At 51.0% G+C, this 13,543-nt stretch overlaps 1 long non-coding RNA gene across 2 annotated transcripts; it reads right to left on the bottom strand.

Annotated features, from left to right (window-relative positions):
- Positions 1-10,149: 10,149 nt before the first annotated feature.
- LOC104875150 lies at positions 10,150-12,697 on the bottom strand. 2 transcript variants are annotated; one of them, XR_783977.1, is made up of 3 exons: positions 12,598-12,697; positions 10,414-10,672; positions 10,150-10,238 (listed from the first exon to the last, which is right to left on the bottom strand). It is a non-coding gene; the product is annotated as an uncharacterized LOC104875150 (long non-coding RNA). The 2 variants fall into 2 exon arrangements; XR_783976.2 differs by lacking the exon at positions 12,598-12,697 and adding an exon at positions 10,773-10,818.
- Positions 12,698-13,543: the final 846 nt, after the last annotated feature.

Here is a 13,543-nt window from a genome sequence, read left to right as displayed (position 1 = left end):
CAGGCTAAAGCCCCCTGATCCAGTCAAGGGGACCCTTCACCCTGCTCAGTAGAGCTGAGATGACTTCTCCCTCTTGCCTGGAACCTTCCTGGCTTTGGTGACCCTGGGCTGTGGCTGGGAGGCATGGCTCTTTACCTCCATGGTTTCCTGAACCCTTTTGAGAAACTTTCCTGGAGAACAGGGCCACTCAGAGGTCTGGGAAGGGCATCAGCCGCAGCACTGGTTATCAGAACAGGGAGGACATTGTCAAACTGAACCGCTCCAAGACTTGGCAAACACCCGGGAGAGACACACCTATGTCGTAGGAGCTGGCTGTGAGACCGTGCATAGTGAAACACTGGCGACGACCGGTTCCCTTCTGAGCTGACATTACAGAGGGTTATGGAGGCGGTGCTCACAATGACAAGTGAGGGGCAGTGACACACGCTCTCATAGACACATTCGTGCATCGCGATCTATCACAGGGGGTCACATGGTGTATTGCACACGTCTGGTAGACCTGGAGTCAAAAACCAGGACACGGCCAGTACTAGATTCGGCCCAGTGGCTTTCTCTAAGGTGGAGAAGCCAGCGGTGGGAACAAAGAGTGTGGCAATGTTAGGAATTCATTTATTAAGGAGGTGGGGCCGAGCGTTCATTATTGTTTCCCTGTTGCACTCTCACATCTCTGAAATCAGCCTGGCTGTGACAGATGTGAAGAAGCCACTGTTGCCCCAGACAGGCCTTTCCCGACCCCTTTCCCTTCTGTGTGCGCCCAAAGGCTCAAGTTTTTAATGGTTTGTACAAAAAGCCAGGGTTGGCTACTCGGAGAGGAAGTGATGGCCGCCCTACTTTACAGATGGGGACACTGGGGCTCAAGACGGTAGCTGGCCCTTTGCCCTTGGGGCCTTTGCAGAACAGCATTACACACCCACTGCTTTACGCAGTCTGGAGCTTATGAAGGAGGCAAAGTGGACAGGTGCAGAGACACAGGGGTGCAAGAAACTTCGATCTCTCCAGAGCCAAGCACTGAATTTCCTGAATTTAGCTCAGGGAAAGATGGGGCAGGGGTTCGGGTCTCAGGGAACGTGCAGCCGCGCCTGGCTCCCAGCTTCCCTCCAGCTGTGCCTGCCCACCACACGCTGCAGCTGAAAACATTCCTCTTGTTGGGGTTCCGGGCCCCAGCAGCACCCCGTCACCACTGACCAGACTTTGAAGCCCAGTCCTCCCAGCTGCAGATCACACACTGGAAAAGTCAGGACCAGAAGTCTTTCCTTCTCTGTGCCAAGCCTGCAGGAACCTGTGAAGGAGGTGTGAGACTGCTTATTCCTAAAAGTGCTGGGGAGGAGCCACAGACTTCAAGGAGGAGTGAGGAGAGGGCTCTTCTGTCACTTGAGGGAATGGCAGCACCCTGTAGAGAAGGACAAGGGCCCAGGGACTACCCACATCCACATCTCCTCCATGAAACAAAGTTCCTGACCCCAGGATGAGGAATTACTGGAGTGAGTCAAGTTTTTCTTAAGAAAGGAGGGAACATGCCAGAGATTAGATACTAATCAGCCCTGGGAGGAAAACAACTTCGGAATCATTAACCCAGACCTCCATAGCAGGGGGCGGGGTGGCAGGGAGGTGAATTAATGGTTTACTCCTGACCACCTTTCTCTTTGATTGGAAAGGTGGGGAAATTGCAAAAAGATCACACTGCATTCCTCCAATCTGAGATTTGCACACAGGCAAGTGTGGGTAAATACCTTAGTCACCTGTAGAGTTCTTGAATGTACCTGCTCTCTTCCAACACGCACGTCTCTCCATTTAGCTGACCAGCAGATAGGGGTTCTGCACACCCAAGGGACTTATTCAAGATGCAGGGGGGCCACTCCAGTGTACCCCTATCATGCAGCACCCACTGTGCGCTGGTCCTGGGTCTCCCACAGTCCTACAGAGCCAGTGGAGGACACAGGGCAGGGTTGGGGGTCAGTATTACAATATTGGGGTACAGACACGAGGAGAGATGCATGCTGGGGACAAGGAGCCGTGCACAGGAGGGGTTCTGGGTCTGGAAAGGCTTCACAGAGGAACTGGGCGTTGTGAAGAATGAATAGGGTAAGGCACAGGGGGTGAGGGAAAGGCTGGAGGAGGCACCCAGAGACATGGGGAGAGAGGACCCGGCGGTGGAAGGAACGCCTCTGAGGTACACGGGCTCTGAAACATCACCGTGTGTTGGGACCATTGCAAGTACGAAGCGTGATTCAAATTATGGCGAAGGTTTAAAGTATTTACGGCAGTAAAAGACACACTGACATGAACCCTCCTCAAAAGCACTGCCCCTTGCCTCGAACACATTCCTGTCACGGTTCCTGCCACTTTCTGAAGCAGGTCTGGAAGTTCTCTTTCCTGAGGGTCTCTTACGAGACAGGACCAAACCACAGTGAATGCTGCTGCCCAGTGACAGCCAAGAGAAAGGCAGGTCCTCCCCTCGTGCACCCTGTTCACCGGATCTGCACTGTGCGACTTCCGACTCGTCCCCAAAGTAAAATGACCATGAAAAGGAAACGTTTAGCATCCGTTAGGACACAAAAGAATTCCAGGACTGCTTCAGAAGGTGGCAAGAACCATGGGATAAGTGTGTTTAAAGCACGCGTGTGTGTGTGTTGTGTGTGTGTGTGTGTGTGTGTGTATCAGTATTTTGAGGGAGATTTTGTCAATGGGTCTTTTACTACATTTTAAAAAATTTAAATATTCGTTGTATTTTTTGGCCATGCCCTGTATTTCAGCCTTGACAGCTGCAGGGCCAGGAGAAATGAGGGAAAGGAAGTGGAGGATCAGGCAGTGGCCCTTGGGACTCCAGGGGTCTTGTGACTGTCCCAGCCTGTGGTAGTCACTGAAGACCGGTGTCCAATGGCAGTAAGATCCTGGGGCCCCAGGGTGGAAAGGAGAAGGGCAGGGGGCTGTCAGAGAGGCAGGAGATACCTCGAGAATCCCAGCCAGAAAAGGGGAGCCTGTATGTAATTTGGGTGCTGCAGGGAGGTGGACCGGGCCAGATGTGAAAGCAGTGAAACAGAACCTCCAGGTGGCAGAACTAACAGAAGCAGAGGAGGGTGGAAAGCAGGAAGAAGTGTGTAAACAGAAAACAGCGGCTTCTAGACAGCAAAGAGGTCAGACACAAAGACGACAGCGGCCTTTGGCATCAGAGACCTTAATCGCTCCCAGACGCCCTTATAGGCCCGGCTCAAGGCGCCCACCAGAGCCCCCTGTGGCCACACGCTGTTACTGCAGGCTGTGCTTGACGGAGGCCTCAGTGGGTCAGTCACTCTTCCTTTTTGTCGGACCATAATTTGCCTCATGCTGATTCCCTGACAGTCAGCCCATCCTTCAGGCCGCAGCCACTCCTGCAGTAGGAGGCAGGCAGAGGAAGGAGTTGGCAAAGGGGATGTTTCTCACATCCAGGCTGCTGCGTGGCTCTAGCTCATTGGCCGTCAGATGGCAAAGTGTGGAATGGCTACTAGACAGCCCCCTGAAAGGCTCCCTGAAACCCCCCAGGTTATTTTTGCTTTTTGGAGACAGGATTTGGCTATGTATTCCAAGCTGGCTTCACACAAGATCCTCCTGCCTCATCCTTCTGAGTTCCAGGATTATAGGTGTGCCACCACACCCAGCCCCTCCACCCTAATTATTATAAGTGAGACTTGTAATCCAGGGGTGAGGTGGGGTGCACAACCCGGGTCTCCAAGAGCAGAAGGGCAAAGCCCAGACTCTCTCCTTTACCTGTTTAGAGAACCTGGAAGGCTACTCAGTAGCACCTGACCCACAGGTGTGCCAAGGTGTTGCCACCCCTCCTCCTGGGGCAGCTGGAAGACAATACCCATTGGTGCCAAGGGCCCCATCTGGTGCTGTCCCCAGGCTGTCATTTCCTACAGCTTCCCAGGCCTGCAAAACCGTAGGAAGCATCTTTCCAGATGTGCAGGCGTGCAGGGGAGCACGAGCCCACCGCCCGCCTCTTCTCCCACGACACTCTCGGCCCAGAGCACCGCCCTAATGCAGTGCACACAGGCTCGAGGAGAAATGAGGGTGAATACAGTGAGTTCCTCATAAAACTTTTCATAAAGCTAAATCTGTCCCTTAGTATTTTGTTTTGCAGCACAACATGCACAGAAAATGCCTGAGCGGCGAGGATCCCCCTCAGTACCGTGTCATGGGCCCAGCACATGGGCCCGGCATGAACAGGGTCTTCAGTGCATCCCGCAGACGCGCCCCCCCTTCCCTCTCCTGCACGCCTCCCAGGGGAACCCCTGACTGCACTGCCCGTGCCATCCATGCATTTTGCTTCCTTTTCAACTTTACATAAACAGAGTTACAAAATAACCACTCTGTGGACTCTGGTTTCTTTCTTTCCCTTGACAAAGCGTTGATGAGATTTGTCTGTGATTTTTAGAGCTATAGGGTGCTCTCACCGCCGCACAGCATCTGTGCACGAATGCTCTACAGTTCCTTAATTCGCCCTGCTGTTGGTGGGCATCCCAGTTGTTTCCAATCTGGGACAGTAGCGAACACTGCTTCTGTGAACATTTGCTCAGTACTGGGGGTTGAGCCCGGGCCTCTGCACTGAGCTACACCCCCACCTCACCCCTTTTTGGGGACAGGATCTTGCTAAATGGCCCAGGCTGTACTCAAATTTACAACCCTCCGGCCTCAGCCTCTAGTAGTGCTGGGATTGCAGGTTTGCACCACTGCACTGGGCTAACATTTTTGTAAAATGTGTAAATGTTCATAAATTTCTGTTTGGCATATTCTTAGGAATACGATGAGATATATGCATGTTGTCAGCTTTAGTAGGTGCTGTGAAGTGGTTTTCCAAAGTGTTAAGTAAAAAAGAGCTGAAAACCAGGACCAGACCAGGACCATAACAAGCATTTATTATGGGGAGGATCTGCAGCTGTCTCTAAACCAAGGGGAGAGAGCAACACGGCAGAATAGGGAGCTTCTTTTATAGGAGGGAATGGGTTAACCTGAGCTGGAGTGGAGTTGAGTGAGGTAATATTAAGAGATTGGAGGAGGCTGTGACATCACTAGGAGGGACTTGTGACATCACTAGCTGCTAGGAGGTAGCAAGTATCAGGTTACTCTTTTGGCAGGGAGAAGGGGCATGAGGGGACGAAGCAGCCTGTCCTTTGTTGGGAGAAGCCATATTTAAACATGGAGGCTGCTGTTCCATGTGACAGCCATCTTAAGACAAGAGAAATGTAGCACAAAGTAGTTGTCCCATTTTACACTCACACACACACACAAGGATGTGTGGGGTTCTGCTTGTTTCACATCCTGCCCACATTTGGTCATTTTAGTCATTGTAGTGGAAGGCAGTGGCTCCTTCCTTTTTTTTTTCTTTGTCCCTGTGTGTATGTGTGTGTATGTATGTGTACACATGCAGGGATTGAAGCTGGGACCACTACATACTAAGCACACACTACATCACTGGGCAACAGCCCTAGTTGCAGGTAATGGTTTTTATTCCTTTTATGGTGAAATATGATTTTCTTTTCAAAATATAGCAGCTCCAGGCCCTGGGTTCAATCCCTAGCACCTCTAGAAGATGCTAGTTTCATCCTAATGTCCCTTAAGAGCAAAATCAAAGTTGGCTTCCAAATTGCTTTGCAATTCTCAAGTATATTTTTAAGGAATTATCATCAGTCTGGGAAACAAAGGGCTGATTTTTTTTTACCTCTCCTATCATCCTGTTCCAGTACTTTTTGTTTTATAACAACTGGTACCCTACAACTCTGTGACCAAAGCAATCATTATTTCCTTCTCTCTCCAGGACTGTTTGGCAGCAGGAACCTTGGCAGGGCTCGGACGGCTGCTTCCTCCCCGAGCTGCACAGTGCAGCTGGCAGGGCCAATCATCCGGAGTGAGGCCTGGTCCGGAAGTTAGGATCTATCGCTTCCTTTACACCGGGCACCTGGAGGGAAATGCTGCCGGGGGACTTTGCGGACATCAGTGGGAAGGCTGACATCACTCAGGTGTCAGTTCGGTTTCCCCAAGATGGATTTCTCAAGCTCATCAAATGGCACTGCTTCTGACTGAGCCTCAGCTCCACAGGGAAAACATCAACTGCATTTAGGGGGTGAAGATTTCCTCATCCAAAGGGAGAGGGCTGGACCACGCTGCTCTTATAGAAAAATAGCAAGATCACATCATAAAAGAGCATGTGTAAGCCGGGCATGGTGGCACACACCTGTAATCCCAGCACTCGGGAGGCTGAGGCAAGGAGGATCGTTGTGAGTTCGAGACCAGCCTGGGCTACGTAGTGAGTTCCAGGTCAGTCTCACTACATAGTGAGACCCTGTCTCAAAAAACCAAAAAAAAAGATGTGTTTTTTTATGCAATGGAGCAACTACTCTGCCATAAAGAAGAATGAGCTTCAGACGTTTATAGCTAAAAGGATGGACCTTGAGACCACACTCTTAAGTGAAAAGAGTCAGACGCGTATGTTCAAATACCGAATTATTTCTCTGGTGTAAGAAGTTGAAAGTGGAAATAAGGACTGAAACGTATGACGGACTTTGGGAAATGAGAAGAACGTGTTCGGATGGGAGGGAGAACAAGAGAGGAGGGAGGGAGAAAGGAAGGGACGAGAAAAACACGAAGACAGAAGGAAAACATGGAAGCAAAGCTTTTGTAAACAGGGAGTGGAGGGGCTGGAGAGGGGAATGGGTAAAATAAAATAAAATATATGTACAGTTTCCATGCTGCAGCCCCAGTGCCAACCCTAACAAGTCAGCCTGGCCCTGAGGGACTGGAGGAGCGCTGGGATCACTGCTTTTCCCTTTATTTTCTTTCTCTGTCCCTCTTTCCTCTACCTTTTCAGGTAACAAAACTCATGAGGCTCTCCCGCAGGACACCTCCCAGTCCCTTCCTCGATCCCTCCCGGATAACTCTGAGCCCTGGGAGACCATGAGATCCCGAGGACACCAACACCACATCGCATCAGCCCAGGAGGTCTTGGCTAATCCTGGAGGCCTCTGACATGAGGAAGCTGAGGCCTGCAGGGGAAGGGACTTTCCCGTGGTCCTGCTTCGAGGAGGCGGGCAGGGATGGTGGGGCTTGTGGCAGGCCGACCAGGCCCTCCAACTGCTGCACTAACCCTGGATCTGGCTCCCACTCTGCTCTGATCCGGAAGTCCAAACATTCTCTGAACTCTTACATGGACAAGCAATCTATAGATGGGCTTTGCATTTCCCAGGCATCTCGGTGTCATAAGTTTAGCTAAATCGGGGGTGAGAATGGCCAGGAAGGTACGTCCATGGCCAAGCTCAGGAGACACCTCCAAACAGGAGGAAACCAACTAAGGCTCAGTCGGGCAGGACCCCAAGCTGGGCCACCAGGTGTCCCTCCACTTCAGCCGCTGGATCTTGAGAAGAGCGACAAGGGAGGGATAGAGGCAGAGGTTGGCTCCTTGCTCCGGGGTCTGGACAGTTAACCATGCAGAGAATGAGCTGCTAAGCCACCTGCTGGAGCTTCCTTTAACTCACTAACTCATTGCCTTCAGCCCATAAAAGAGCAGCTCTGTGAGTCAGTCAGAAGTGGAGAGAGTGACATGGGGGACTCTGGGTCAGAAGGGCCGGCCAGAGTTCACTGGAATGGCCTGCGACCTCCTTCAGAGGGGGAGCCATGGCTTATTGCTTCCGGATCTGTTTCCAGGGCCTACTGGTCATGCATCCAGGCACAACTGGGGTCAAGGCACTCTGTCTTTCCACCCATTGTCTTCCTTGCAGCCGCCAGTGGCTCCCACCAGTGGGAAGTTCAGCACACAGACGACACCAGCGGGTTCTAGCTCCCACTGTGCACAGACTCAAGACCAGTGCAACCTCCCTACTAACCCTCTATCGGGAATGGTAGACATGAGCCACAGGGGCCCCCTGCCTCCTTCTCCCTGGAGTCCCTCCCTACAGCCCTGTGTTCCTTCCTGCCAAACACAGACAGACAGGGGCAATTGCTTTTCCAAATGTTCCTTTCCTGGAGGGGAAGAGAAAAAAATGGAAAATTTTAAAAGGAAGAAAAACCATCAAACTGGAATGTTGTGGCTCATGTCTAGATGCGCCCAGAGCCCCGTGCGGTCATAGTTGGGGCTTTTTCAGAGGTGGCTCAAACTAGAATGTGTGATGCTGGGATTGATTCGTGGAGCAATGTAGGCTCACAGGCACTAGGATCAAGGGTGTGAGTGCTGTCTGCCCTAAGCAGCCTGAATAAGGTAGAAGGGATAAAGAGCTGTGGCCGCCTCCTATTGCTTTGCTACCTTCTGCCCACCATAAACCTTTTCTCCCCTGTGATGCCACCCTGCCTTGGAGCCAGCCGATTGTGGACTGAAACCTCTACACACTGTGAGCTACGTAAACCCTTTCACCTTTAACTTTGGGTGTCAGATATTTTGTATTAGCAACAAGAAAAGTAACTAAGACACAGAAGAAACGTCATCCATTCATGCCGTCATTTCCCAATCTGCGGTTAGAGCCCATGCCTGGCCTGTCCACACAGCCTACTGCTGCAGCTGTAGCTGTGGCTGCAGCACTTGGGTTGAAATTGTGAGCACAGCTGCCACACTGGCTCACAGCCAAGAAAGATGCTGGTGTCACCAGTGTTCCTCTGCAAGCTCTGTGAGCTGTTTGTCACATCTTTGGGGCCGTGTGTGTGCCACGTGTACCTGTCAAGTGTGTCCCTTCTGCCGGCCACTATTCAAAGGGACTACCGTGGTTCATTCTTGCTCCACAACTCTGGAAGCAGGTGTTACTATTTCCTTTTTACACATAAGGAGAGCGAGGCACAGAAGAATTAGAACTTCCCTAAGGCCCTCAGTGCTAGAGCCAAGATTAAACCCCAAGGGGTCAACATGCAAGCCCACCCTCCTGACCCTACCTGGGCTGTCTCCATGGAGGGACTTCCTTAGGCAGCACCGCACCTCCACTGCGGCCAGTGGCCAGTCTACAGCCAGCACTCAATGGACTCGGTGGCTCGGAGCCCTGGGTACTTGCTGCCACCCTGTTCCCTGGCTGTGGGCACCATGCCATCCCTGTTATGAGGCCGCCTCTCACTCTGTTATCCCAGCACGGGGAAAATGGGCTGCAGGTATGGGAGGGATGGTTGGTTCCCCATGGGAAATGACTCAGAGGCGCCTCTTGCTCTCACCTGTTCCCCTGGAGATACTCTGGAAGGTGTGACCTTCATTTTCAGCCTCTTTGTGAGAACTCAGTCCTAGGACAGACCCAAGGGATAACTGACAGAAAGCAACCCCAGGCTACTGCCTGCCTTGCCAGAGAGGACAGAAATGGCTCCTGAGGAAGCCAGCTGGCCGTGCTAACTTTGCTCACTAACTTCCCTCCCACCGGATCCCCCCCCCCCCCCGTGCCCAGGGCTCCCCTCCCGTCCCTCTGACTTCCCTGTCCTCTCCTTTTCCTGATCCAGGGCTCCCCTCCCCATGGGCCAGCTCCGGCTCTGTCCCTCTCTTCCCCACTGGCTTTCCTCCAGTTCCTTGCTTTTTCCCCATCCTCTTCTCAGGCCCAAGATCTCTCCCAGCCCCAACCCCTGTCCCAACAAACAAACCCATAGTGTGAGGTTGATGCTTCAGGGACCCCTGCTTGACTTCCCAATGGCCCAGGAGGGGACCTGCAGGCCACAGGACAAGGAAACCTCTCACAGATAAGTCAAGGCTGCCTCTTCTGCCTTCCCAGGGACACAGAGCCTGAGCTCATTTGCATTCGTTCCCCGACTTGCCTTGACTCACAGTCAGGGACTCAGGTATGCTAATTCATGCAAACTAAATGCAAATGAATATAGAAAATCTAGTGTCCCTGAATTTACTAGAAATCCGAGGGTCCCCTGATGGAAAGACTTAGGGAAATTTTGAAATCACCTTCCCAAAAGAAATGATAAAAGAGTGGCTTTCAAGCCAGCTGTGGTGGTGCATCCTGTAAACCCAGCACTCAGGTGGCTAAGGCAGGAGGATCGCATTGAGTTCAAGGCCAGCCTGCATTACATAGTGAGACCCTGTCTCAAAAAAACAAACAGGGCAGGGATTTAGCTCAGTGGTTCTGCTGCCTGCCTCACAAGCACAAGGTCCCAAGTTAGAAACCCCCATACCAAGAAACAAACAAAAAAACTAAAACTTTTTTAAAAGTGGCTTTCAGTTGGTGGTGGAGGGTGTGGCTGGAAGTCATTAGAGGAAGTCATCGAGGCACGAAGTCTGCGTTCCACATCCATGGCTGTGCTACCTAAATGAAAGCAGAGGAAGAAAACACATCAGCCACCACACCTTCCCTACCTTTCCCTCTCCTGCCTCTGAGCTCTGACTTAGCTTCAAGTCCTGTCCAAACCACCCAACGGGGCAGGCTGCCCACAAAGAGCACCCAGCGGTACTTCCTCTTTGGAAACAGGCATTTTATTTACCTTGCTCAGCATTCCTCCCCCTTCCATCTCCCACACTGCTCTTGGCTCTCCCTGGGTGTGGCCAGTCTCACGAACAGAATGTTCTGGAACCAGGCCAGAGTGCTGGGTGGATGGTCCGGATGTCCTCACACAGAAGACCTTGTAGAACAGCTCAAGGGCAGGTCTGGGGCATGAAGAGTTAGGGTCGGTGCCTCATTTCCCCAAGCAGGGAACAGCCACAGCCCGCTCTTCTGATCCCAAATAGATGTACGAAGCAATCCTGGGAGAAAGAAGCTGACCTTCAAGATCTCAAGAGCAGGAGAGATTCTTCCCTACCATTTCCAGCAGGGTCCTCATCCCTCAGAAGCTCTTTCACTTACATGATGCTTGGTGCCACGTGGAAGTCATTGCATCCTGGGCGTTCCCCCAGGTGACAAGAGAACAGCGGCTCTCAGCTGTCAAGGTGCCCTCATCAAACCCTAACACACACTGAAAAGGCCATCAGGACTCACAGGCCATGAAAGACCCCTGAACTGACCAGGAGCTGCGTGTGCTGATCTGAGCGATATTCCCAGCCCTTCTGCAAAGATTATTTTGAGATAGAGGCTTGGTAATTCGCTCAGGTTGACTTCCAGCTCACAATGCTCCTGCCTCAGCCTCCTGCACACTGGGATTTCAGGTGTGCATCACCATTCTGAGCTCAAACTTGATTTTTAAAAGAGGAAGCAACACAGAGTACTGGTAGAAAGGGAGAAGGAATGACTGAAGACTTGTAAATTTTTCTACTGAGATAGGATATCCTGCAAGAATAATTTTGGGGGTTAGGGAGACCTCTGCTTTTCTTCCCAAATGTCCCCATGGAGGGCCATTGCTAGAGAATTAGCTCATGGCTCTAACACTTTGTCCACCACCCTACAATACAATGCTGAGCCTGTTGTGGGGAGGAAGCCACAGCTGCCTGCCTAGTCAGTTATTTCTATGGCCATGTAGGACTCACTTGGTGGGAGTCCACACTGCCTGCCAGTGATACAGCCCTAAGACCTTTCCATACATGTTTTATTCAATTTTTCCATTTTGTAGATGGGTAAAGTGAAATTTAGAGATGCTCAGAATCGCTCCTGAACTCACCAGAGAGGAGAGGGTGAAAAGCATAGAAGCCTGGTCCTGACCACAGACCCCAAGTCACTCTGCCAGAGGCAGGGCTCAGCCATCCCCCCCCCACATTTGGCGTGTGTAGAAAAAGGAAGGTATGTCAGGCAGAGAGCAGGGGCAGCCTTCCTCCCAAGGTGCTGCAAACACTGGAACATTGAGGGGGCTCAATCAAAACTCCTCTCAGCCAGATGTGGTTCCAGCTTCTCAGAGGCTGAGGCAGGAGGATCCCATGAACCCAGGAGTTGGAGGCCAGCCTGGGTAACATATGGAAAGAGAGAGGGGCAGGGGGGGAGGGAAGGGGGAGGGGAAGAAAGCGGAGGGGGAGGGAGAGGGAGAGAGCTGTTCTTTACAGGAGCTGTTTCCCTCACACCTCAGCTGTGGAAAGCTGACATTGTGCATATGAGATTCAGGTCATTTCCACGCCCTTTTTGCACTCATGAGAAATGCTCAGGAGCCTGTCATGGTTCAGAACATACTGGTCACTTTCCTGCTTCTGTGCAACAGCCTTGACTTAGTGTCCGTGCTGCTGCCCATCCCAGAGCTGCTCCCACCATCTTCAAGGCCAGTCAGGAAGAACAGAGCCGGACCAAGTGAGGACGTTGCTTGGCCAAGGATCTGAGTGCGTAGCTCCTGAAAAGGCATTTTTGCATGTTTTTGTACGTAAGCAAGCTATACAGAGTTCTGCTTGGGGACGGCAGTGACACTCCCACCAAACAGGTTGATGAAGCCATGCCTGCCAGCTCTCACAGTGAAGTTTATGATCCGAACTTCAAGATTTTGCAGATGTAAGAAGGTAGGGGAGTTATCAGTGATTTCACCCAAACTGAGTTGGGAATTGTGTGTCCTGAGCACTGGGTTCCATGATTGCCATTTTTACCCAAAACCCTAGGCCCAGTGTGACTCAGAGGTGTTTGTGTTTTATGAAGGTAACACTGTGTGCATGTGTGCATTCCATACATGCATATGTGCACGTGAGCCCTAGATAGATTTATTTGGGAGAGCACCTCATAACCCAACACATTATATTTTTGCAAAAAATGTAAGTATACTCACACTTAATGGTATAGATGCTTCGGGTCAGATTCTGCCATGTAAAAGTTTGTGAAAAGTACTTGATTTCAATCTGGGCAAGGTGGCACATGTCTGTAATCCTTGCACTCTGGGAGACTGAGGCAGGAGGACCCCAAACTTGGCAACTTAGCAATTTGGAAGACCCTACTTCAAAAAAAAGGGTTGGGGGTAGGAAATATGGCTCTGTCTGAAAGCCAGAGGTTCAATCCTCGGTACTGCAATAAAACAACAACAACAAAAAAGCATAAAACATACTTGTTTGCAGAGAAAATTGAGGAATTCTTTTTCAGATTGTTGGAAGGGCTTTGGACCAGGATCAAAACCTCAGTCTGACTATCCCACTGTGAATGTGCTCTCCTCTCTTAGAACTAAAATCTGCAATCTGTAGTTGGCTGCCTGGGATGAAGACTTCACCACCCTCCTTGCAACTAAAAATGGTCATGTGAGTACAATCAGCCAATGACAGTTCTGAGTGGAAAGTCGTGCTCAGGGCTGATAGTCCACCCACATGCACAGGTACTGATCCACTGAAACCCCCACTGCTATACCCAAGCTAAAGGTTAGTTCCTGGACTGATACTATTAAGAGGTGGTAAAATCTTTAAAGGTGGGCCTCATGGGAAGTCTTCAGGTCACTGGGGGTGTGGACTTGAGCCTCTTCCTCTTTCTTTCTCTTTACTTTCCTGCCATGAGGTGAGCAACTTTTCCCTACCACACACTTCCGCCATGATGTGTGGCTGCAGGCCCAAAGCAATTGATCATGGACCATCTGATCGACGGCTGAGCCAAAATAAGCCTTTCTTCTTTAAATGTTGATTATCTCAGTTATTTATTCCAGTGATGGAAAGCTGACTAATGCATATGCCAAACTGCTAAAGATTTTGAAAATTACTTTCTGTGTGAAACTTCTAGAACAGTGATGGCGAACC

Source organism: Fukomys damarensis, unplaced genomic scaffold (genome assembly GCF_012274545.1).
Source record: "Fukomys damarensis isolate Sample0158 unplaced genomic scaffold, DMR_v1.0_HiC HiC_scaffold_11, whole genome shotgun sequence".
NCBI lineage: Eukaryota > Metazoa > Chordata > Mammalia > Rodentia > Bathyergidae > Fukomys > Fukomys damarensis.
This window is presented reverse-complemented; position numbering and strand designations above follow the sequence as displayed.